This window comes from Ursus arctos, unplaced genomic scaffold, assembly GCF_023065955.2.
Source record: "Ursus arctos isolate Adak ecotype North America unplaced genomic scaffold, UrsArc2.0 scaffold_20, whole genome shotgun sequence".
NCBI classification, from domain to species: domain Eukaryota; kingdom Metazoa; phylum Chordata; class Mammalia; order Carnivora; family Ursidae; genus Ursus; species Ursus arctos.
The window spans coordinates 8316743-8339717 of record NW_026622875.1 but is presented as its reverse complement, the minus strand read 5'-3'; the positions used below and the strand labels follow the sequence as shown (position 1 = coordinate 8339717).

Below are 22975 nucleotides of genomic sequence, written 5' to 3'. Positions count from 1 at the left end.
ACTTTTGTGTTTTAACCTCCATTCTGGCTTTATAAGTAATTAACCTACCACCTTTACTATATGTTTGTTTTTACCAGTGATTTTTTTTTTCCTTTCATAATTCTCATTCTTCTACTATGGCCTTTTCTTTCCACTTCAAGAATTCCTTTTAACATTTCTTATAAGCCTTGTTTAGTGGTGATGAATGCCTTTAACTTTTGTTTGAGAAACACCTTATCTTTCCTTCAATTCTGAGTGATAACTTTGGGGATAGAGTATTCTTAGTTGTAGTTTGTTTTTATTTTCCTTTCAGCATTTTGAATATATCATGCCACTCCTTTCTGGCCTACAAAGTTTATGCTGAAAAATAGCCCTATGAGGTTTCACTCGTATCACTTGTATGTTAATGTTTGCTTCTCTCTTGCTGCTTTTAAGATTCTCTCTTTGTCATTAGTTTTTGCCACTTTATTTTTTTTTTTTTTTAAGATTTTATTTATTTATTTGACAGAGATAGAGACAGCCAGCGAGAGAGGGAACACAAGCAGGGGGAGTGGGAGAGGAAGAAGCAGGCTCATAGCAGAGGAGCCTGATGTGGGGCTCGATCCCATAACGCCGGGATCACGCCCTGAGCCGAAGGCAGACGCTTAACCGCTGTGCCACCCAGGCGCCCCTAGTTTTTGCCACTTTAATTATGCATCTTGCTGTGGACTTCTTTGGGTTCATCTTGTTCAGGGCTTTCTCTGCTTTCTGGATCTGGATGTGTGTTTCCTTTCCCAGATTAGGAATGTTTTCAGTTATGACTTCTTCATAGGTTTTCTGCCCACTTTTTTCTTCTCCTTTTGGGATCCCTATAACATAAGTGTTATTATGCTTAATAATGTTAAAGAGGTCCCTCAACCTAGTTTCATTTATTATAATTTCTCTTTTTGCTGTTCAGCTTGGTTGTTTCCATTACCCTGATTTCCAGATTAATGATCCATTCTTCTGCATCTTCTAATCTGTATTTGATTCCCTCTAGTTAAATTTTATTTCATTTATTCTTTAGCTCTAACTGGTCCTTTTAAAATATTTTTTATCTCTTTGTTGAAGTTCTCAGAGTTCATCCACTCTTTTCTCAGTCCAGGGAGTATCTTTATGACCATGACTTCAGTCTCTTTATCAGATGTATTGTTATCTTATTTTGTTTCGCTCTTTTTCTATAGTATTGTTTTGTTCTTTCATTTGAGAGATCTTTGTTTCCTCATTTTGTCTGTGTTTGTTTTTATTGATTAGGCAGAATAGCTGTGTCTCCTGGTCTTGACAGTGATGACCATGTGTAGAGAAGTTTCTGTGGTGCCCTGTAGTGCAGTTCCCCTGCTCACCAGAATCAGGTGCCCCAGGGGTATTCCCTGCTTGGACTGCATGCACCCTTCTCTGTGGCTGTGCTGTGAGTGCTGTGGGCATGCTAGTGGGTGGGGCTTGCCTTCAGCCCGGCTAGCTATAATGACTCAATTTACTTACTTCAGGTACCGTGGGTAGGGTTTGCTCCCTGTGCTGAGAGAGACCCAGCTGAAGCCACTGTGGGAACTGTCTGGTGGGGCTCGTACTCAGCCTGTCTGTAATTAGCCTCTACAACAGCTGCAGGTATAGCAATGGGCGGGGCTTCATCCCAGCACAGTCAACAAAGAGGCCCAGCTCCTGGAACTGCGAGTGCGCTGGTGTGTGGGGTTATCTCTTCTGCCTCAGAGTAGAAGTCCCTGTGGAGGGGCCCTGGGCCCAGCCACAGCTACCTGCCAGGTGTGGTCTGGCAGGAGCTGATTTGGAGAGGTATATTTTCTAGGGCCTCATAAAATGTTTAGGCGAGCCTTTCCATTGGTTGGTGCATGTTCTCAGACAATGGGAACTCCATAGTGTAGAGCCCACTCCGGTAAAACTTGGGGTTCTGTGGTGTTTCAGTCCACACTGCTGCTGCAAACTCTCTTGAGTATAGGCGCTCCGGTTTATATTTAGAGTCCTCCTTAGCTGGGGCCCACGTTTAAACATTCTGACAGCATTTTTCAGATAAATAAAGGCTGCATCTTGGTCTTTCTATCCATCTGAATTCCCTGCTCTTCCTCTTTATTTCATAAACGTGTTTTAATATTATCCCCATTAGGTGGTAGGGGGTGTAGCCAATATCCAAATAGTCCTAGCAGTTTGAGCTGCTGCTTCTGTGGTAGGAGTTGATACACGATCTGTATTGTTCATGACTGGGCTTGGTGTTTTTATGCCTTCAGAGAACCAAATTCGCCTAGAACTTTTACTGTAGCCTGGGGTCTTTGGACCTCACCTGGTCAATTTTCCATTTTCTGAGTGTAAGGAATTCAGTTAACTCTATTTTGACCCTACTCAGTTTTCCCTAGTTATCACCATAAATTAGGATGTCCTCAATATATAGGGAATACTGGATTTTCTGTGTGTTTTCATCAAAGGCCTAGATGTCTTATGTGGGAAGGTTGTGGGCTGTTACTGAGGTGCAAAGGTGTCCTTGTGTAGCCCAGCAAACTGCTCTCCTCTGCCTTCTCATGGAAATGCAGTCCGGGGTTGGCTCTCCTCATCAACTGGAATAGCAAAGAACATGTCACAGAAGTCTCACCATGTCATGAAGTCTGGATCCAGTGGTGATATTGGTTATGACGGTGCCTATAACCCGGAGTGCTCCCTCAGTTGGGGGAGCGTGCTTAAGTTCCTGTAATCCACTGTAAAACGGTGTGGTGTGTCTGGCTGTGTAACAGACCAGATTGGGTCACTATGTGACAAAATAGTAGGCACGTTCATTTGTTCCTTTAGGAATTCCTGAAGGTTTTCCTGACTGAGGATGTTCTATTACATCCTTGCCAGGCGTGTTCTCTGTAGCGGGAAACTATAAGGCATTTAACCTCAATGGGTGGTCTGTCATCTCTTGTTAGAATCTCCGTATCCATGTCCCTGGGGTTAATTTTCCTCCTAATCCTTCCATTAGTCCCTTCTGGTGGTTACGTTTTTTGTAGATTAGTGGGCTAGCCTTGTATCGTTGTTATGAACCCTACATCTAACAACAGGGCAGTGTATGTAGTATTTTGATTTACAGAGGGGTTTCTAGTGATATGGCCAGCATAACCTATGCACCACTGTCTCCAGGATGGGCCAGGAGGGCTCAGGGGTGTGATATGCTTTAGCTCTCAATGACTTGTCTAGCAATGGGATTAGGTTTTATAAAGGGGTTGGTATTGATAGTAAATGGGTTAATGGATCTATGTGTTTCTTTTCTGTAGGTCTATTTAAAATGTTGGTTGTTTCCATTTCTCTGCCACTGTTGTGGTTTCTGGGGTGTCTATTTGGGTTTCTGTCTTTATAATTTTGTTACAGTGGGGTGGTCTAAATGGTTTATGTGGCCAAAAGGGCCTTGGAGATTTAGGTCTTTATGGTCTATTTTGATGGGGTCTGTTTATATTTGGTGTAGGCCTGTTTTGTCTCTATACATGAGTGTTAAAGATACAGCTTTTATCTTGACTTAGTTCCTCAGCTGTTCTTAGCAAGTCAATCAGTTCTCCAGTGTTTCTGGCACCTGCAAATACTGTAAATAACGCTTTCTGGCCCGTGGGGGTGCAGCTTCTAGGATGACTTTCTAAATTCGTTCTGTTGCTTCTGCATGGAGCAGTGAGGGTGTCTGTCCTCTATTATAAACCATAGTTAATGACCCTATTTCATTATTGTCTTAGCTTCCCATGCTGTTTTCCAAAGAGATGTTTGAAGGAATAATACCTTACCTGTAGGCCATCTTAATCTTTCGGTGGCTGCTACCCAGGCAAACAAAAATCCTTGTAAATTAGCAATATTTTCTCCAAATGCTTGAAGGTTTTGATTAAATTTACCATCAGTAGTAATGGGCCCAAGTTGCACAATCTCTGCTCCTGTAAGGATTAGGTTTTGTCTTCCTTTGGACCCTAACTTGCCTAGCCACTGGATTTCTGGGTCCAGATCTGTTTACTGGAGTTCCATTTTAGTGTTTGTCATTTCTTACCTGTTACAGTCTCTCCCTTCTGATTGGTTCCATAGTATCATTTGTTGTCATTTTGTGTATTTTCCGGGGCCTAGCGTCTAGTAAGTGAGTTACCAGGGTGAGAAGGGTTAAAGTATTCATTGTCCTTAAGGTGTGGATTGGAGCGCTTAGGGTCTGGGTTTCTTCCTACTCTGGAGATTACTTTTTGTGATAGTACTTTTCTGTCTATTGGCTTGTTACTTCGGGCTTCTAATAAGCACACTGAAAAAAATTATTGCTTTTTTAGAATACAGGATAGGATATAACTCACTGCACTGGTGATCAGGCCAACATCTGGAGTTTCCTTAATTATACGTTTTGTCTGGACTAAGTCTTCAATAGGTCTCCAGGGATCCTCAGAAGATAATTTAAAATCCATTGTACCCCTAAACCACCTTTTGAGTAATTTTGGTAGGGTTAGTGAGTGAGGCACATTTGCTACTGCCCTCCTGTATTTCTGTTTAGTGGTCAATAACATTTTATTATAGAGAGACATCATAGAGCATTCCAAGTGGTTTATAATGTGGTAAAGCAGTATTAGTTGTTGTGGCCAGTATTAGGATCCAAACTACAACAGTTCCATTAATTTTGTCTATTCAATGGCTATTTGTAATTTCAGTAGATTGCCATAGGTATTGAACAGTGTATTAAAAGTTTGTCAATCCGGTTTGGGCTGTACCATATTTTGGTCAATTATACATTTAGTGTAATTTGTCAACCTGTATTTCAAATTTGGCACAGAGTAGGATCTGGCCTAGAGTACCAACCAGTGTTAATTGTTATTTTGGGGAGTGGGTTGCCAATTCTGTTATTTTGTTTTGGTAGGCTAACTGATGCTCAGAGACTGAGTTTGTCTTTGCCAACAATTTATTTAACACAGGTTCACTGTGGAATTTCACAAGCTAAACGCATACAAGATAATGTCTTTCAATAAACCAATGAGGAAATTACAGACTCCAACGATAGATGAATCAAACTATTGTTCCAGGCAAGGGGAGATGAAAGGAATACAGTCCAAATTTAGTTGAGCTGTACCTTTATAGGAGATGGTACTTGGGAGAGGTGACTTAGCCAATTGAAAGCTGACATCCAGCTGCCAGGGGAAAGAAGTCCTTGTAGCTCGCGCCCAGCGCTAGGGAACACCGGTGCTGACAGTGATGAGCAAGCTACTGCATGGCTATCAACACGGCTGGTGAAACGGCGGCCTTTACCTTTGCAAGAGCTAATTATCCCAGGGTCTCCAGAGAGCTATTTTAGATCGGCAAAGTGAAGCCTTGTCCAGACCGAACACTCTGGATTAGTCCTCACGCCCTCTCAGTATTTACAATCTACGTGTCTCCTTGCCACAGCTGCTTCTTCAGCAATGAAGGGGGCCCCTCAGCAGCTGAGCTGCTAGTTGTGAGAATGGATGAGATGATTCCTGACCAACTTACTTCATTCTTATATGAAGGTAACTCTACTTTGAAAAATATGTTTTTTTCTTTTTCGTAAACAAGTACACTTAAAATTAGATCAAACTAATACACAACACAGGCAAACCTGGAGGGATCTGGACTGTCTTGCCAGGATGGGTCTAGTCTGGCTGGCCAGGGTATCCTTCATTAAGAGACACGTGGGGGTCTTGATTGCTGGGAAGCCCGGGACCCCACCGGCACCCAGTCCAAATGGGACTGCCACCAGCTTAAAGTTGCTGCCACAGAAGGATTTTCAGGAGTAGGTTTCCTTTTTTCTAGAGGCTATGCAAGTGGTTGGGGACTAGCCTAGCTCCACAGCCCCGGAGGGCCTTGGCTCCCCCAGCCTGGCTGAGCAGGTGTGTGCTGGGTCTGTACCAGCCATGCATGTCCGGGAAACCAGGGACCTGGAACTGGGCAATGTCAGGTGAATACAGGTCTCAGGAGTGGGCTCTTAGGGGTCCATAGCATCTGCCTAATTCCAAGCCCTTACTTAAACAAATGAGCATAATAACCTTGAAGGCATCACTGGAGAGAACTGGACTGCCTTCTAGAACAGAGCCAGTAATCAAGGGCCCAGGTGTTTCTAATTAGACGATGCCTTATCAGTCTGCCAGGCCCCACCCTGGTAGGTAGTCCAGTTTTTCCTATCTCTGACATATACATTTATGTGTGTTAAATTTTGGATTGAGCTAGAATCCTTATACCCCTAAGGGCCTGTTCCTGTGCTCCAGCCTCTCTCGACGCTTGTGCTTTAACAGGTCTCTGGCTACCCTGAGCTTTGCTCCCAGCATATGCACCCTTTCAGATGCCCTTGGGCAGCCAAGGACCTCCAGGCTTATAAGCTCGGGTTGTTTGAAAAGAACTGCATAGACTCCAGGGCAGTGAGAACTCACCCCCCAAAATCTTTCTGAGGCAACGTTTGAACCGGCTGCCTGATGGGGTCCCAGAATTACCAGTATTGAAGGCTCTGAGGTGTCTCTCTTTTTTTTTTTTAGATTTATTTATTTATTTATTTATTTATTTATTTATTTATTTAAGATTTTATTCATTGGACAGAGAGAGACACAGCTAGAGAGGGAACACAAGCAGGGGGAGTGGGAGAAGGAGAAGCAGGCTTCCTGCAGAGCAGGGAGCCCGATGCGGGGCTCGATCCCAGGACCCTGGGATCATGACCTGAGCCGAAGGCAGACACTTAACAACTGAGCCACCCAGGCGCCCTCTGAGGTGTCTCTTGGTGGAGAATATCTAGGCCAACACACCCGGCCCAGCCCAGTCACAGCAAGGCAGTCCATACTCCTGCAGCTTTACCTTCAGGAAGGTTATGTGCATTTGTGTAGGTTAGGCTTGGGATTAGGCAGATGAGTTATACCCCCAAAAGCCCAGTCCTGTGACCTGGGCTGTCCCAACACTTGCTCTCTGGTAGGTCCTTGGTCCCCTTGAACTGCATGGCCAATGCACGCGCAGTACATGCCCTCCAGGGTTAGGGGGCTTCGGCCATCCGCATATGCCTGCACAGCCTCCAGGGTGCGACGCCAACCCCTTGAAAATCTTTGTGCGGCAGCAGCTTGAAACTGGTGACAGTCAATCCCCATTTGGTCTAGCTGCCTGACAGAGTTCCAGGTTTACCAGTATAGGGGCCCGGGGAGGGCTGCTCCGCATGTTTCCACAATGGCGTATTCATTATTTTGAATTAAAGTTACTTAAGAAATGGCCAGTGCAGTAAGAACACACCTACACTCCTCTGTCTCCAGAAAGCAAGAAATAAATACATCACTGTGCTGTGTGAAAGGTACCTTTCCTGCACCAGGAGGCGGGGGAATCTTTTTCTTTACCAACAGTCTATGTAGTGACCAGCTTGCCTGGTGGCACACTGCTCGTTGATGAGCGTTCCGGGTCTCTGTCCGCGGAGTCTATAGGAGTGAGAGCCCTTTTTGTCTTCTGAATTTGTATTAGCTATTTCTTTAGGTGTCATGACTCTGGTAAATTTGGTGGAGTGCTCTCTCCAGTCACTGCCGTCTGCAGGGTGCCCTCGCTGTGGTGTGCCGTGGTGGCCAAAGAGACGTTTTCTGGGCCTGAAGGTACAAGCAGCACCGTCTTTGTCCAGCTGTGCTCAGGGGAGTTTCTCATAAGAGGTCCCAGCACAAAAGGGAACTTTGTGGTCCCAGCCTTCATTGCTGCAGCGGTGCCTGCCTGGTGTCACAGATCAGTGAATGGGAGACTGGAGGCATCTCCCGTATTTACGGGAGACCAGAGATACGCTTCATTACCCTATCCTTATAACCCATGCAATGAGGGCTTTTGCTGTCTTAGATTATTTTGGGGAGAAAAATTTTGGATCTTGAGGGCTGATCATCTGTGTCCTCTCCAGAAACACCTCGTGTCCATGGTCTAAGCCTGGAAAGTTTCCACTGGGTCTTTCCATAAAAGGCTTATTTGAGTTGCTACTGAGACTTAAGATTCTATTCATGAATGGCCAAATGATGGGTCCTTTAAATTAGCTATATTTGAAGGAAAAAATTCTTTATGGAGAGTTTTTTTTTTTTAAGATTTTATTTATTTATTTGAGAGAGCAAGAGAGAGTGTGAGCATAAGCAGGGGGGAAGAGCAGAGGGAGAAGCAGACTCCCCTCTGAGCAGGGAGACCTACACAGGACTTGATCCCGGGACCCCAGGATCATGATCCCTGAGATCATGACCTGGGCCAAAGGCAGACGCTTAGTTGATTGAGCCACCCAGGTGCCCCTCTTTATGGAGAGTTCTTAATTGTCTTATTGTAACCAAACTCAAGTTCATGTGCCCGATGTGCATCAAAGTTGATCACTGAGGCCTTGAGCATGCAGCAACAGTTTATTTGAAAGGCTGCCAAATGAGAAGATGGGAGAATAGCTTCAAAACCACCTCTCTGAGACGAAGACTCGGGGATTTTTTTTTTTTTTTTAAAGGAAAGCAAAAAAGAGTCTGGGCAAACAGGAGAGGAGCTATGCTAGTCAAGATCAGATAAAGTAACCAAGTCAAGGAGGGTTAATTTCATTTTGTTGTGCTCAAAGAGGAGGTCAGTGGTCCTGACAGGTTCTGGCTTGAGTTCCTGCAAAACAACTAAATTAACACAGTTGTCATGGCATCCGGTAAGAATACTAAGGACAGACAGCATTCCAAGAACAAGCAGATCTTTGCTTATCTGCCTGGTTAACTCCTTGGTTACCAGTCTTATTATTACTATAATGGCTAGCCTTAGGGACTTTCTTGACAAGATGCAAAAACAGAAATTAGATGGACTTAGACAAAAATTAATGTCCACATCCAGACTAAATTCTCCTCCTCAAAATCTGGCTCCCTACTGCCTGTTTTAACTTGCGTTTCCTCACAGAGAGCGGTCTGGCCTAATCTATAGGCCCTAAATACACAGGTTACTCCTGTAAATGCTTAAAAGCCAGGAAGAAAATTGAGCAGAACCTGGTCCTCACATTTTGCCCCTACTTTTCAGGGCTCTGCAGTCAGGTTCTGTCAGATTCAGACTTTTTTTTTTTTAAGATTTTATTTATTTATTGATTGATTGATTGATTGATTTATTTATTTATTTATTTATTTATATTTGAGAGAGTGAGCATGAGGGGTGGGGCAAAGGGGCAGAGGGAGTGGGAGAAGAAGAAGCAAAATCCCTGCCCAGCAGGGAGCCCTATGTGGGACTCTAGCCCAGGGCCCCGGGCTCATGACCTGAGCCCAAGGCAGACACTTAACCTACTAAATCACCCAGCTGCCCCAGCTTCAGACATTTTTATGCAATGTGTTTAGTAGATGTATCCTGTACCCCTCACTGAAAAACAAAAATTATGCCCTGGACAGCAACAGATCTTTAAAATTATAAGACCATTTTACCTCCACTTTAAGAAGATCCTACCAAATTTAGAGAGAAATTAGATTACTAACCGTATTCACAGCCCCTCCCTCACAAAGGAAACAAAATTTCTCCTAGGCCCTCCTACACTAATCAGGTAAAGACCAATATTCAGGGGCTGATAGAAGCGTGGTTGAATTTTATACTCAGAAGGCTTTTGTTAAAATGCTTTATACAGACTTTGCCAAGACATAAATCTTTTGATTCCAATTTTAGTTAAAAATTTCCAGATATAAAGTAGCAAACTAAATTAGAAAATGGGTCAGTCCCTTGATCTTCAGAATGTAATCCAGTTCCTTGGGGAAATTAGAAACAATGACCTTTGTCTTGCAAATCCTTACAAATCAGAAATGCGACTCTAGAAACCAAAGCCCACTACCTTTAACAATCTCCAAAGCTTGCCTATTCTTTCTTCTCTTTTCTTCTCTTTTTTTTTTTTTTTTTTTTTTAAGATTTTATATATTTGTGTGTGAGAGAGAGCGAGCACAAGCACGGGGAGGGGCAGGGAGAGGGTGAAGCAGACTCCCACACTGAGCAGGGAGCCCGATGTGGGACTCGATCCCAGGACTCGGGGATCATGACCTGAGCCAAAGGCAGATGCTTAGCTGACTGAGGCACCCAGGCATCCCGTGCCTAATCCTTTCAAATGTTTCTAGATATTATAGAAGATCATGATATAGGATAAAAATTATCCTGTACTTTGGGGAAAAGAAAAAAACAGTAAAAAATTAAATAGCAAATCCCCAAAACTTGAGACAAAATTATATTTTTTTTCTTATTTTCTTTTAAATTCTTAAAATTTTAAATTCTTAAAATTCTTTTAATTCTTTAAGTTTTTAATTCCAGCTAACATACGGTATGAGTTTCAGGTGTACAATATAGTGATTCAACACTTCCATATATCACTCAGTGCTCATCACAAGTGCCCACCTTAATCCCTATCACCTGTTTAACCCATGCCCCCACCTCCCTTCCAGTAACCATCTCTTTGTTCTCTATAGTTTGTCTGTTTCTTGATTTGTCTCTCCCTTCTCTTATTTTTCACTTTGCTTGTTTATTTTTTAAATTCCACATATGAATGAAATCATGATATTTGTCTTTCTTTGACTTATTTCACTTAGCATTATACTCTAGCTCCCTCTATGTTGTTGTAAAACGCAAGATTTCATTATTTTTTACAGCTGAGTAATATTCCATATTCTATTCTCTCTCTCTCTCTCTCTCTCTCTCTCTATATATATATATAACCACCTCTGCTTTATCCATTCACCAATTGATGGACTCTTGGGATGCTTCTGTGTCTTGGCTATTGAAAATAATGTAGCTATAAAGATAGGGGTGCGTGTATCCATTTGAATTAGTGTTCTTGGATTCTTTGGGTAAATACAGAGTAGTGAGATTAATGAATCATGAGGTAGTTCTATTTTTAACTTTTTGAGGAACTTCCATACTGTTTTCCAGAGTGGCTGCACCAGTTTGCATTCCCACCAACAGTGCAGGAGGGTTCCTTTCTCTCCACATTCTTGCCAACACCTCTTGTTTCTTCTGTTGTTGATTTTAGCCATTCTGACAGGTGTGAGGGATATCTCATTGTAGCTTTGATTTGCATTTCCCTGGTGATGATATTGAGCACCTTTTTATGGGTCTGTTTGCCGTTCATGGGTTTTCTTTGGAGAAGTGTCTGTTTATGGCTTCTGCCCATTTTTTTATTGCATTATTTTTTGGTATTGAGTTGTATAAATTCTTTATATATTTTGGATACTAACCCTTTATCAGATATGTCATTTGCAAATATCTTCTCCCATTAGTAGAGTGTCTTTTAGTTTTGTTGATTGTTTTGCTGTGCATAAGCTTTTTATTTTGATGAAGTCCTAGTAGTTTATTTTCGCTTTTGTTTCCCTTGCCTCAGGAGACATATCTAGAAAGATATTGTTATGGCTGATGACAGAGACATTACTTCCTGTGTTCTGTTCTAGGATTTTTATGGTTTCAGGTCTCACATGTAGGTCTTAATCCATTGTGAGATTATTTTTGTGTATGGTGTAAGAAAGTGGTCCAGTTTTCCCAACACCATTTGTTGAAGAGGCTTTTTCCCATTGCATATCCTTGCCTCTTTTATCAAAGATTAGTTGTTCATATACTTGTGGGTTTATTTCTGGATTTTCTATTTTGTTCTATTGATCTATGTGTCTATTTTTGTGCCAGTACCATAGTGTTTTAATTACTATACTTTTGTAATATAACTTGAAGTCTGGAATTCTGAACTTCCAGTTTTGTTTTCCTTTTTCAAGGTAGTTTTGGATATTTGGGGTCTTTTGTGATTCCGTACAAATTTTAGGATTATTTGTTCTAGCTCTGTGAAAAATGCTGTTGGTATTTTGATAAGGATTGCCTCAAATCTATAGATTATTTTGGGTAGTCTGGACATATTAACAATATTCCTTCAGAACATGAGCATGGAAAATCTCCATTTGTTGTGTCATCTTCAATTTCTTTCGTCAGTGTCTTATAGTTTTCACAGTACAGGTCTTTCACCCTTTTAAGTGTATTCCTTGGGGGGTGGTGTATTGGTGCAATTGTAAATGGAATTATTTTCTTAATTTCTCTTTCTGCTACTTCATGATTGGTATATAGAAATGCAACAGATTTCTGCACATTGATTTTGTATCCTGCAATCTTACTGAATTAATTTATCAGTTCTGTAGTTTTTTGGTGGAGTCTTTAGGGTTTCCAAAAATAGTATGTTATCTGCAAACAGTGGAAGTTTTACTTCTTCTTTACTGATTTGGATGCCTTTTATTCCTTTCTCTTGTCTGATTGCTAGTGGTTGGGATTTGCAAGACTATGTTGAATAAAAATGGTGAAAGATCCTTATCTCGGTCCTGATCTTAGAGGAAAAGCTCTCAGTGCTTCACCATTGAGTATGATGTTCACTGTGTCACTGTGACTTTTTCATAGATGGCCTTTATTATTTCGAGGTATGTTCACTTTAAACCTACTTTAAGAGTTTTTTATGAATGGATGCTGTGCTTTGTCAAATGCATTCTCTTCATCTATTGAAATGATCATATCATTTTTTTTATCCTTCCTCTTGTTAACATGATGTATCACATCGATCGATTTGTAAGTATTGAACTACCTTGCAGCCCAGGAATAAATTCCACTTGATCGTGGGGAGTGATTTTCTTAAAGTATTATTAGATCTGGTTTGCTAATATTTTGTTGAGGATTTTCCATATATGTTCATCAGAGATATTAGCCTGTAGTTTTTTGTTTTTTGTTATTCTGGTGTCTTTATCTGGTTTTGTCATCAGGGTAACACTAACCTCATAAAATGAATTTGGAAGCTGTCCCTTCCTCTTCTATTTTCTGGAAGAGTTAGAGTTTTCTTTTTTAAATGTTTGATAGAATTCACATGTGAAGCCATTTCATCCTGGATTTTTGTTTATTGGGAGTTTTTGGATACTGATTCAATTTCATAGCTAGTCATCAGTCTGTTCAGCTGTTCTATTTCTTTCTGATTCAGTTTAGGGAGGTTATAGGTTTCTAGGATTTACTCATTTCTCCTAGAATGTCTAATTTGTTAGCACATCATTTTCCATGACATTCTCTTATAATCTTTTGTAGTCCGTCCCTTCTCCTTTTTTTTTTTTTTTTATGAGTCTGGCTAAAGGTTTATCAATTTTGTTGATATTTTCAAAGAACTAGCTTTTGGTTTCATTGATCTGTTCTATTGTTTTTTAAATCTCGATTTCATTTGTTTCTGTTCTAATCCTTATTTCCTTCCTTCTGCTAGTTTTGGGCTTTGTTTGTTCCCCTTTTTCTAGCTTCTTTAGGTCTAAAGTTAGGTTGTTTGAGGTTTTTTTCTTGTTTCTTGAGGTAGGCCTTTTGCTATAGACTTCCCTTTTAGAATAGCATTTGCTGCATCTCAAAGATTTTGGACTATTGTGTTTTCATGTTCATTTGTCTCCATGTTTTTTTATTCTTCTTTGATTTCTTCATTGACCCATCTGTTGTTTAGTAGCATGTTATTTAATCTCCATGTATTTGAGCTTTCTCTAGATTTTTTTCTCGTGGTTCATTCCTAGTTTCATAGCATTGCGGTCAGGAAAGATGAATGTGGTAATTTAAATCTTTTCGAATTTGAGACTAGATTTGCCACCTAATGTGATCTGTTCTGGAGAATTTTCCATGTTCACTTGAAAAGCATGTGTATTTTGCTCACTGGTGTGGAATGTTCTGAATATATCTGTTAAATCCATCGGGCCAATGTGTCATTCAAAGCCACTGTTTCCTTGTTGATTTTCTGTATAGGTGATCTGTCCATTGATGTAAGTGTGGTGTTAAAACCCACTACTATTATTATGTTGCTATTGACTTCTTCCATTATGTTTCTTACTAGCTGTTTTATGTACTTGGGTGCTCCCATGTTGGATGCATAAATATTTACAATTGTTATACTTTTTTTTTTTTTAAGATTTTATTTATTTTAGAGAGGGGGAGGGAGAGGCAGAGGGAGAAAGAGAATCCTCAAGCAGACTCCCCATTGAGCGCAGAGCTTGATGCAGGGCTCTATCCCAGGAACCTGAGATCATGACCATAGCCGAGATCACGAGTCAGCCACCCAATGACAGCCACCCAGGCACCCCTACAATTGTTATACCTTCTTGTTGAATTGTTCCTTTTATGATTATGTAGTGTACTTCTTTGTCTCTTATTCCTAGTCTTCGTTATAAAGCTATTTTGTTTAATATAAGTATTGTTACCCCAGCTTTCTTTTCACTTCCATTTGCATGATAAATGTTTTTCCATCCCTTCCCTTCCAATCTGCATGTGTCTTTAGGTCTGAAATGAGCCTCTTACAGGCAGCATGTAGATGTGTCTTGCTATTTTATCCATTTGTCACCCCAGTTTTTTGATTAGGTAGTTTAGTCCATTTATATTCAAAGTAATTATCAATAAGTATGTATTTACGGCCATTTTGTTACTTGTTTTATGGTTTTATTGTTTTGTAGTTCTTCTCTGTTCTTCTCTGTTCCTTTCTTGCTTTCTTGTGGTTTGATGGCTTTCTTTAGTGATATGCTTGGATTCCTTTCTTTTTAGTTTTTACATATCTATGACAGGTTACCATTGGTCTGTGGTTTGATTTGTGGTTTATCCTATGCATATGGAGGTCTATATGAAATTGAAGGTGATGGTTTGAAATAAGTTTGAACTCATTCTATTTATTTATTTATTTATTTATGTATTTATGTATTTATTTAATGTTAGTCACCATACCGTACATCATTAGTTTTTGATGTAGTGTTCCATGATTCATTATTTGCGTATAACATCCAGTGCTCCATGCAGTATGTGCCCTCCTTAATACCCTTCACCAGGCTAACCCCCCCCCCCCCGCCCCCGCTAAAACCCTCAGTTTGTTTCCTGGAGTCCATAGTCTCTCATGGTTCATTTCCCCCTCTGTTTACCACCCCCCTTCATTTTTCCCTTCCTTCTCCTAACGATCTCCCTGCTATTTCTTATGTTCCACAAATGAGTGAAACCATATAATTGTCTTTCTCTGCTTGACTTATTTCACTTAGCTTAATCTTCTCCAGTCCCATCCAGTTGATGCAAATGTTGGGTAATCATTCTTTCTGATGGCTGGGTAATATTCCATTGTATATATGGACCACATCTTCTTTATCCATTTGTCTGTTGAAGGGCATCTTGGCTCCTTCCACAGTTTGGCTATTGCGGACAATACTGCTATGAACATCGGGGTTAATATGGCCCTTCTCTTCACTATGTCCATATCTTTGGGGTAAATACCCAGTAGTGCAATTGCTGGGTCATAGAGTAGCTCTATTTTTAACTTTTTGAGGAACTTCCACACTGTTTTCCAGAGTGGCTGTACCAACTTGCATTCCCACCAACAGTGTAAGAGGGATCCCCTTTCTCCACATCCTCTCCAACAATTGTTGTTTCTTGCCTTGTCTATTTTTGCCATTCTAACTGCAGGTGCCCCTTTGAACCACTATGTTTGTATCCTGTGGATAAATACCTGGTAGTGCAATTGCTGGGTCATAGGGTAGTTCTATTTTAACTTTTTGAGGGACCTCCACACTGTTTTCCAGAGTGGCTGTACCAACTTGCATTCCCACCAACAGTGTAAGAGGGATCCCCTTTCTCCACATCCTCTCCAACAATTGTTGTTTCTTGCCTTGTCTATTTTTGCCATTCTAACTGGTGTTAGGTGGTATCTCAGTGTGGTTTTGATGTGAATTTCCCTGATGGCTAATGATGTTGAACATTTTTTCATGTGTCTGTTAGCCATTCATATGTCTTCATTGGAAAAGTGTCTGTTCATATCTTCTGCCCATTTTTTTTATTGATTATTTGTTTCTCGGGTATTGAGTTTGAGGAGTTCTTTATAGATCTTGGATACCAGCCTTTTATCTGTAGTGTCATTTGCAAATATCTTCTCCCATTCCGTGGGTTGCCTCTTTGTTTTGTTGACTGTTTCCTTTGCTGTGCAGAAGTTTTTATCTTGATGAAGTCCCAAAAGTTCATTTTTGCTTTTGTTTCCCTTGCCTTTGGAGACGTATCATGAAAAAGTTGTTGTGGCCGATGTCAAAGAGGTTGCTGCCTGTGTTCTTTTCTATGATTTTGATGGATTCCTGTTTCATATCGAGGTCTTTCATCCATTTGGAGTTTATTTTTGTGTATGGTGTGAGAGAGCGGTCAAGTTTCATTCTTATGTATATAGCTGTCCAATTTTCCCAGCACCATTTATTGAAGAGACTGTCTTTTTTCCACTGGATGTTTTTTCCTGCTTTGTTAAAGATTAGTTGACCATAGAGTTGAGGGTCCATTTCTAGAGTCTGTATTCTGTTCTGTTGGTCTATGTGTCTGTTTTTGTGCCAGTACCATGCTGTCTTGGTGATCACAGCTTTGTAGTATAGCTTGAAATCAGGCAACGTGATGCCCCCAGCTTTGTTTTTCTTTTTCAACATTTCCTTGGTGATTTGGGTCTGTTCTGATTCCACACAAATTTTAGGAAGGTTTGTTCCAGCACTTTGAAAAATGTCATTGGAATTTTGATTGGGATGGCGTTGAAAGTGTAGATTGCTCTGGGTAGCATAGACATTTTAACTATGTTCATTCTTCCAATCCATGAGCATGGAATGTTTTTCCATCTTTATGTGTCTTCAATGTCTTTCATCAGTGTTCTGTAGTTTCTAGAGTATATATCCTTTACCTCTCTGGTTAAGTTTATTCTGAGATATCTTATGGTTTTTGGTGCTATTGTAAATGGAATGGATTCCCTAATTTCTCTTTCTTCAGTCTCGTTGTTAGTGTATAGAAATGTAACTGATTACTGTGCATTGATTTTATATCCTGCCACATTACTGAATTGTATGAGTTCTAGTAATTTGGGGGTGGAGTCTTTTGGGTTTTCAGCATAAAGTATCTTGTCATCTGTGAAGAGAGAGAGTTTGGCTTCTTCTTTGCCAATTTGAATACTTTTTATTCTTTTTTGTTGTCTGCTTGCTGTTGCTAGCACTTCTAGTACTATGTTAAACAATGATGGCAAAAGTGGGCATCCTTGTCATGTTCCTGATCTGAAGGGAAAGGCTCTCAGCTTTTCCCCATTGAGAATGATATTCACTGTAGGTTTTTCATAGATGGTTTTTATGAAATTGAGGAATGTACCCTCTATCCCTACACTCTGAAGGGTTTTAATCAGGAAAGGATGCTGTATTTTGTCAAATGCTTTTTCTGCATCAGTTGAGAGGATCATATGGTTCTTGTCTCTTTTGTTATTAATGTGTTCTATCACATTGATTGATTTGCTAATGTTGACCCACACTTGCATCCCAGGAATAAATCCCATCTGGTAATGGTTGATAATCCTTTTAATGTACTGTTGGATCTTATTGGCCAGGTAGGAACTTGTTTTGGCATCCATATTCATCAGGGATATTGGTCTGTAATCCTCTTTTTTGATGGGGTCTTTGCCTGGTTGGGGGATCAAGGTAATGCTGGACTAATAGGATGAGTTTGCTAGTTTTCCTTCTGTTTCTGTTTTTTGAAACAGCTTCAGGAGAATAGGTATTATTTTTTCTTTGAATGTTTGGTAGAATTCCACAGGGAATCCATCAGGCCCTGGACTCTTGTTTTTTGGGAGGTTTTTGATCACTGCTTCAATCTCTTCACTATTAATTGGTCTATTTAGATTGTCAATTTCTTCCTCTTTCAGTCTTGGTAGTTTATAGGATTCCAGGAAGGCATCCATTTCTTCCAGGTTGCTTAATTTATTGGCGTATAATTGTTGATAATAGTTTCTAATGATTGTTTCTATTTCCATGGTGTTAGTCATGATTGCTCCCCTTTCATTCATAATTTTATTAATTTGGGTCCTTTCTCTATTTTGAATAAGTCTGGCTAGTGGCTTATCGATCTTATTCTTTCAAAGAACCAGCTTCTAGTTTTGTTGATCTGCTCTACTGTATTTCTGGTTTCTAATTCATTGATCTCTACTCTAATCTTAATCAGTTGTCTTTTCATGCATGACTTAGGCCTTTTGTTGTTGTTGTTGTTCCATCTCCATCTGTTTAAGGTGTGAGTATAAAGACTGCATTTTAGATTTTTCTATTCTTTTGAGTGAGGCTTGGATGGCTATGTATTTCCCCCTTAGGACCGCCTTTGCAGTGTCCCATAGGTTTTGGACTGATATGTTTTCATTTTCATTGGTTTCCATAAATTGCTTAAGTTCTTTAATTTCCTGGTTTACCCAAACATTCTTAAGTGTTTGTTTACCCAAACAAACTTAAGGTCCTTAGTTTCCAAGTGTTTGAGTTTCTTCCAATTTTTTTCTTGTTATTTTCAGTTTCAAAGCATTGTGGTCTGAGAATATGCAGGGAATAATCTCAGTCTTTTGGTATTGGTTGAGACCTGTTTCATGACCCAATATATGGTCTATTCTGGAGAAAGTTCCATGTACATTTGAAAAGAATGAGTATTCTGTTGTTTTAGGGTGGAGTGTTCTGTATATATCTATGAGGTCCATCTGGTCCAGTATGTCATTCAAAGTTCTTGTTTCTTTTTTTTTTTTTTTTTAAGATTTTATTTATTTATTGACAGAGAGAGAGAGACAGCCAGTGAGAGAGGGAACACAAGCAGGGGCAGTGGGAGAGGAAGAAGCAGTCTCCCAGCAGAGGAGCCCAACATGGGGCTAGATCCCAGGACCCTGGGATCACACCCTGAGCTGAAGGCAGATGCTCAACAACTGAGCCACCCAGGCGCCCCTCAAAGTTCTTTTTTCTTTGTTGATTTTCTGCTTAGATGATCTGTCTATTGCTGAGAGTGGAGTGTTGAGGTCCCCTACTATTAACATATTATTATCTATATGTCTCTTTATTCTGGTTAACAGTTGGCTTATGTAGTTGGCTGCTCCCCTGTTGGGGGCATAGATATTTATAATTGTTAGATCCTCTTGTTGGATACATCCTTTAAGAATAATATAGTGTCCTTCTCTAACTACAGTCTTTAGCTTATAATCTAATTTGTCTGATATGAGAATTGCTACCCCAGCTTTCTTTTGATGCCCATTGGCATGAAAAATGGTTCTCCATCCCCTCACTTTCAGTCTGGTTGTATCTTTAGGTTCAAAGTGAGTCTCTTGTAGACAGCATATGGGTGGGTCATGTCTTTCTTCCAATCTGCAACCCTGTGTCATTTATGGGAACACTTAAGCCATTCACATTGAGAGTGATTATTGAGAGATATGATTTTAATGTCATCATGTTGCCTGTGAATTCCTTGTTTCTGTAGATTGTCTCTGTAAATTTCTATTCTTTATCACTCTTGGGGTCTTTGTAGTTTTATAGAACCCGCCCTTAATATTTCCTGCAGGGCTGGCTTGGTGGTCACATATTCTTTCAGTTTCTGCTGGTCTTGGAAGCTCCTTGTCTCTCCATCCATTCTGAATGAAAGCCTTGCTGGATAAAGTATCCTTGGCTGCATGTTCTTTTCACTTAGTGCTCTGAATATGTCTTGTCAGCCCTTTCTGGCTTGCCAGGTCTCTGTAGACAGGTCTGACATTATTCTGATGTTCCTCCCTCTGTACATAAGGAATCTCTTCCCCCTTGCCACTTTCAAGATTGTTTCCTTGGATCTAAGATTTGCGAATTGTATTATTGTGTGACGTGGTGTCGGTCTGTTCTCTTCGATCTTGGGAAGGGTCCTCTCTGCCTCTTGGACACGAATGCTTGTTTCCTTTACCAGATTAGGCAAGTTCTCAGCTACAATTTGTTCAGATATCTCTTCTAGACCTCTCTTTTTCTCCACCCCCTCGGGGATGCCGATGATTCTGACATTGGAACGTTTCATTGAGTCAGTAATCTCCCATAGCTTTTTTTCATGAAAAAGGAGGTGTTTTTTTCCCCCCCATGTTACCTCTCTTTCCTTCTTTTCTATCATTTCATCCTCTAACTCACTAATTTGTTCTTCTGCCTCATTTACCCTGGCCATCAGAGCATCCAGTTTAGACTGCATTTCATTCATAGAATTAATTTCCACCAGATTCATTCTCATTTCAGCCTGTAGAGATTCTGTATTTTCGTTAATATTTTTCTCAAGCCTACACATCATCTTGATAATTGTTACTCTGAAATCTATTTCTGACAGTTTGGTTATATCCATATCCATTAGTTCTGTGGCAGAGGCTACAGTGTCTGTTTCTTTCCTTTGCTGGGGGTTCCTCCTCCTTGTCATTCTGATGACAAGGATGTCCAGAGTCCAAATTATTGACCAGGACCCAAGCAAGATGCACATGTTTTATAAGGACCTTAGGGATGTGGGCTGTTTGTTCTTTCAGCCTGCCTTCTGGGGGAGGGGCCTGCCACGCTGATACTCAGGCAACCCTGTTTGGGGAGAGTTGCCTTGTCCCTTGGGGGGGGGGGCACAGTACAAACCGGTTTTTTGGGGCTTTTGTTCTCTGGCAGCTTTCTGTGTCTCTTCTGAGAGTCAGAGAAGCGGTGACCGTATCCAAACCTCTGTTTCAGAACAGAGAGATCGCAGTCTGCTCTTCACTGAGCTCTCCTGGCCACTCTAACTCTGTTTCTGTCAGTGCTGCTAAAAACCCCGCAGCATCCTGTGTTGTGCGCCCCACAGCCGTTCTCCCAGTCCTCGCTCCCAGGGCTGGGTCATCTCTGCCCTTTGTGCTTCTAACACTGCCAGCTCCCCTTGGTTCCCGCGTGCGCACCCAAGCTCCCGGTCTCAGTCTGGTTCCCCGGTGGCTACTGGTCTGCTAGTGCGGCCGCTCCCCAGTGCGGGAGGCTTCTGCCTTCCTGACACCTGAGCCGGTGGCTCCCTCCCCCTTCCGTGTATCTTCCAATATCTGCGCGCAGACTCTCAGCTCCCCGCTTCATACCTTGAGACCCAACGCCAATATGTTCTGTTTGTAGAGATCCAGGTGTATGTTCTTACGTCTCAGGCTGATTTCATGGGTGTTCAGGATGGTCTGGTAGATATCCAGCTCGACTCAGGGGACCAGTTGAGATAGGGTCCCCTGCTCCTCTACCATCTTTCCCCTCCTCCCCTGAACTCATTCTAAAAGAACTAAATTTTTATCCCCGCCACCCCACATTTTAGGTATGTTTTCATACTTTACATCCTTTTATTTTGTGAATGCCTTGACCGATTTTCACAGATATATTTGATTATACTGCTGTTGTGCTTTAACCTCTGTATTGGTTTTATAAGGGATTAATATACTATTTTTTTCATGTTGATATGTACCTGTGAAAATTTTCCCTTTCCTACTTTCCTTACTACTTAATGTTCTTTCCTTTCCACTCAAAGAATCCCCTTTAACATTTCTTGTAGGGCTGGTTTAGTGTTCATGAATTTATATTTTTTTGGCGGGGGGTCGGTGGTGAGGGCTGGGAAACTCCTTTTCTCTCTTTCAATTCTTAATGATAGCTTTGCTGGATAGAGTATTATTAGCTGCAGATTTTTCCCTTTCATCATTTCGAATATATCGTGCCAAAAATCAGCTGATAGTCTTGTGGGTTTTCCCTTGTATGTAACTGTTTTCTCTTGCTACTTTTTTAAAATAGAGAACATCTTTGTGAAGATTTTATTCATTTATGAGAGAGAGAGCATGAGCACGAGCAGGGGAAGAGGGAGAAAGAGAGCAGACTCCCCGCTGAGCAGAAAGCCTGAAGCAGGGCTTGATCCCAGGACCCTGAGATCATGACCCAAGCCAAAGGCAGACGCCTAACCAATTGAGCCACCCAGGTGCCCCTCTTGCTACTTTTGAAATTCTTTATCAGTAGTTTTAACTATCATGTGTCTTGGTGTGGACCTCCTTAGGTTGATTTTGTTGGGGGCTTTCTGTGCCTCCTGGATCGGGATTTCTGTTTTCTTCCCCAGATAAGGGAAGTTTTCAGCTATTTCTTAAAATAAATTTTCTGCCCCCTTTCTCTCTCTTCTGTGATCCCTATAATGTGAATGCTATTATACTTGATGGTGTCACTGTATTCCCTTAACCTATTCTCATTTTCTAATATTTTTTCTTTTTCCCATTCCATTTAGTTGTCTTCCATTACTCTGTCCTCTAGGTCACTGATCCATTCCTTTTGCTTCCTTTGGTCCACTATTTATTCCATCTAGTGTATTTTTAATTGCAGTTATTGAGCTCATCTGAGAGGTTCTTTTTAATACTTTCTGAGACCCTCCACTCTTAAGTCCGGTGGGCATCTGTATGGCTATTACTTTGAATTCACTAGGTGGCATATTGCTTATCTCCATTTTGTTAGTTCTCTTGCTGTGAGCTTGTGCTTTCCTTTGGAACGTATTCCTCTGTCTCCTCATTTTGTCTAACTTTGTGTCTTTGTGTGTGTTAGGAAAGTCAGCTATGTCTCCTGCTTTTGAAACTTGTGGCCTTATGAAGAAGAGGTCCTGTGGAGCCCTGCAATGTGATGTATCCTGGGTAGCAGAAGCTGTTGCTTCAGGGTTATCTGCTATGTGTATGGTGTGTACCCTACTATTGTGGTTGAGATGGTTTTGACTTCAGTCCAGTTGTCTGCAATGGCTCTGTGCCTGTCCTATGAAGGGGGCCAGTCTGGGGCCACCATGGGCTTGAGTTGGGACAGACCAGATGCCTGCCCTCAGCTTACTTGCCAGAACTGTGGCTGCACTGAACTGCAGTGTGCTCTCCCAGCATTGTCCGCTGAGAGGCCTTTGTTGGCGGGTGGGACCTACAGTCAGACCAAATCTCTGCCCCAAACCCACTGCTGGGACTACCGTCAAACTAGCATGTGTGGTTATCTTTCACTTTCTCCAGTGCAGGAGTCACTTTGGAGTGGTGCTGGCCACTATCAGGGCTGCTTGCACACTGCCAGGCTTGTGGTGCCACTTTGGATGGCTCTTGCCTAGTGGGGTAGGTTGGATGGGATAGTCTGCAGGAGAATACAGGGTGGGATGCACAGTGCAGGCAAAGTTTGCACCCATCTGCTTGTGGGAAGAGCCCAGATGTGGGCTAGAAAAACCTTGAAGAGTAAAAATTTTCTTTCCTAAACCAATGATCAAGGCTCCTAGGCCTATCCTAAGGCCCGTC

The 22975-nt window shown here is 41.2% G+C and overlaps 1 long non-coding RNA gene across 1 annotated transcript in view; it reads left to right on the top strand.

Annotated features, from left to right (window-relative positions):
* The window catches only part of LOC113254109 (uncharacterized), a 60414-nt gene that overhangs the window by 29146 nt on the left and 8293 nt on the right, over positions 1-22975 (top strand). The window contains exon 6 of the long non-coding RNA XR_007189156.2: positions 5368-5468. This is a non-coding gene — a long non-coding RNA (uncharacterized LOC113254109). The remainder of the gene's footprint in view (positions 1-5367; positions 5469-22975) is intronic.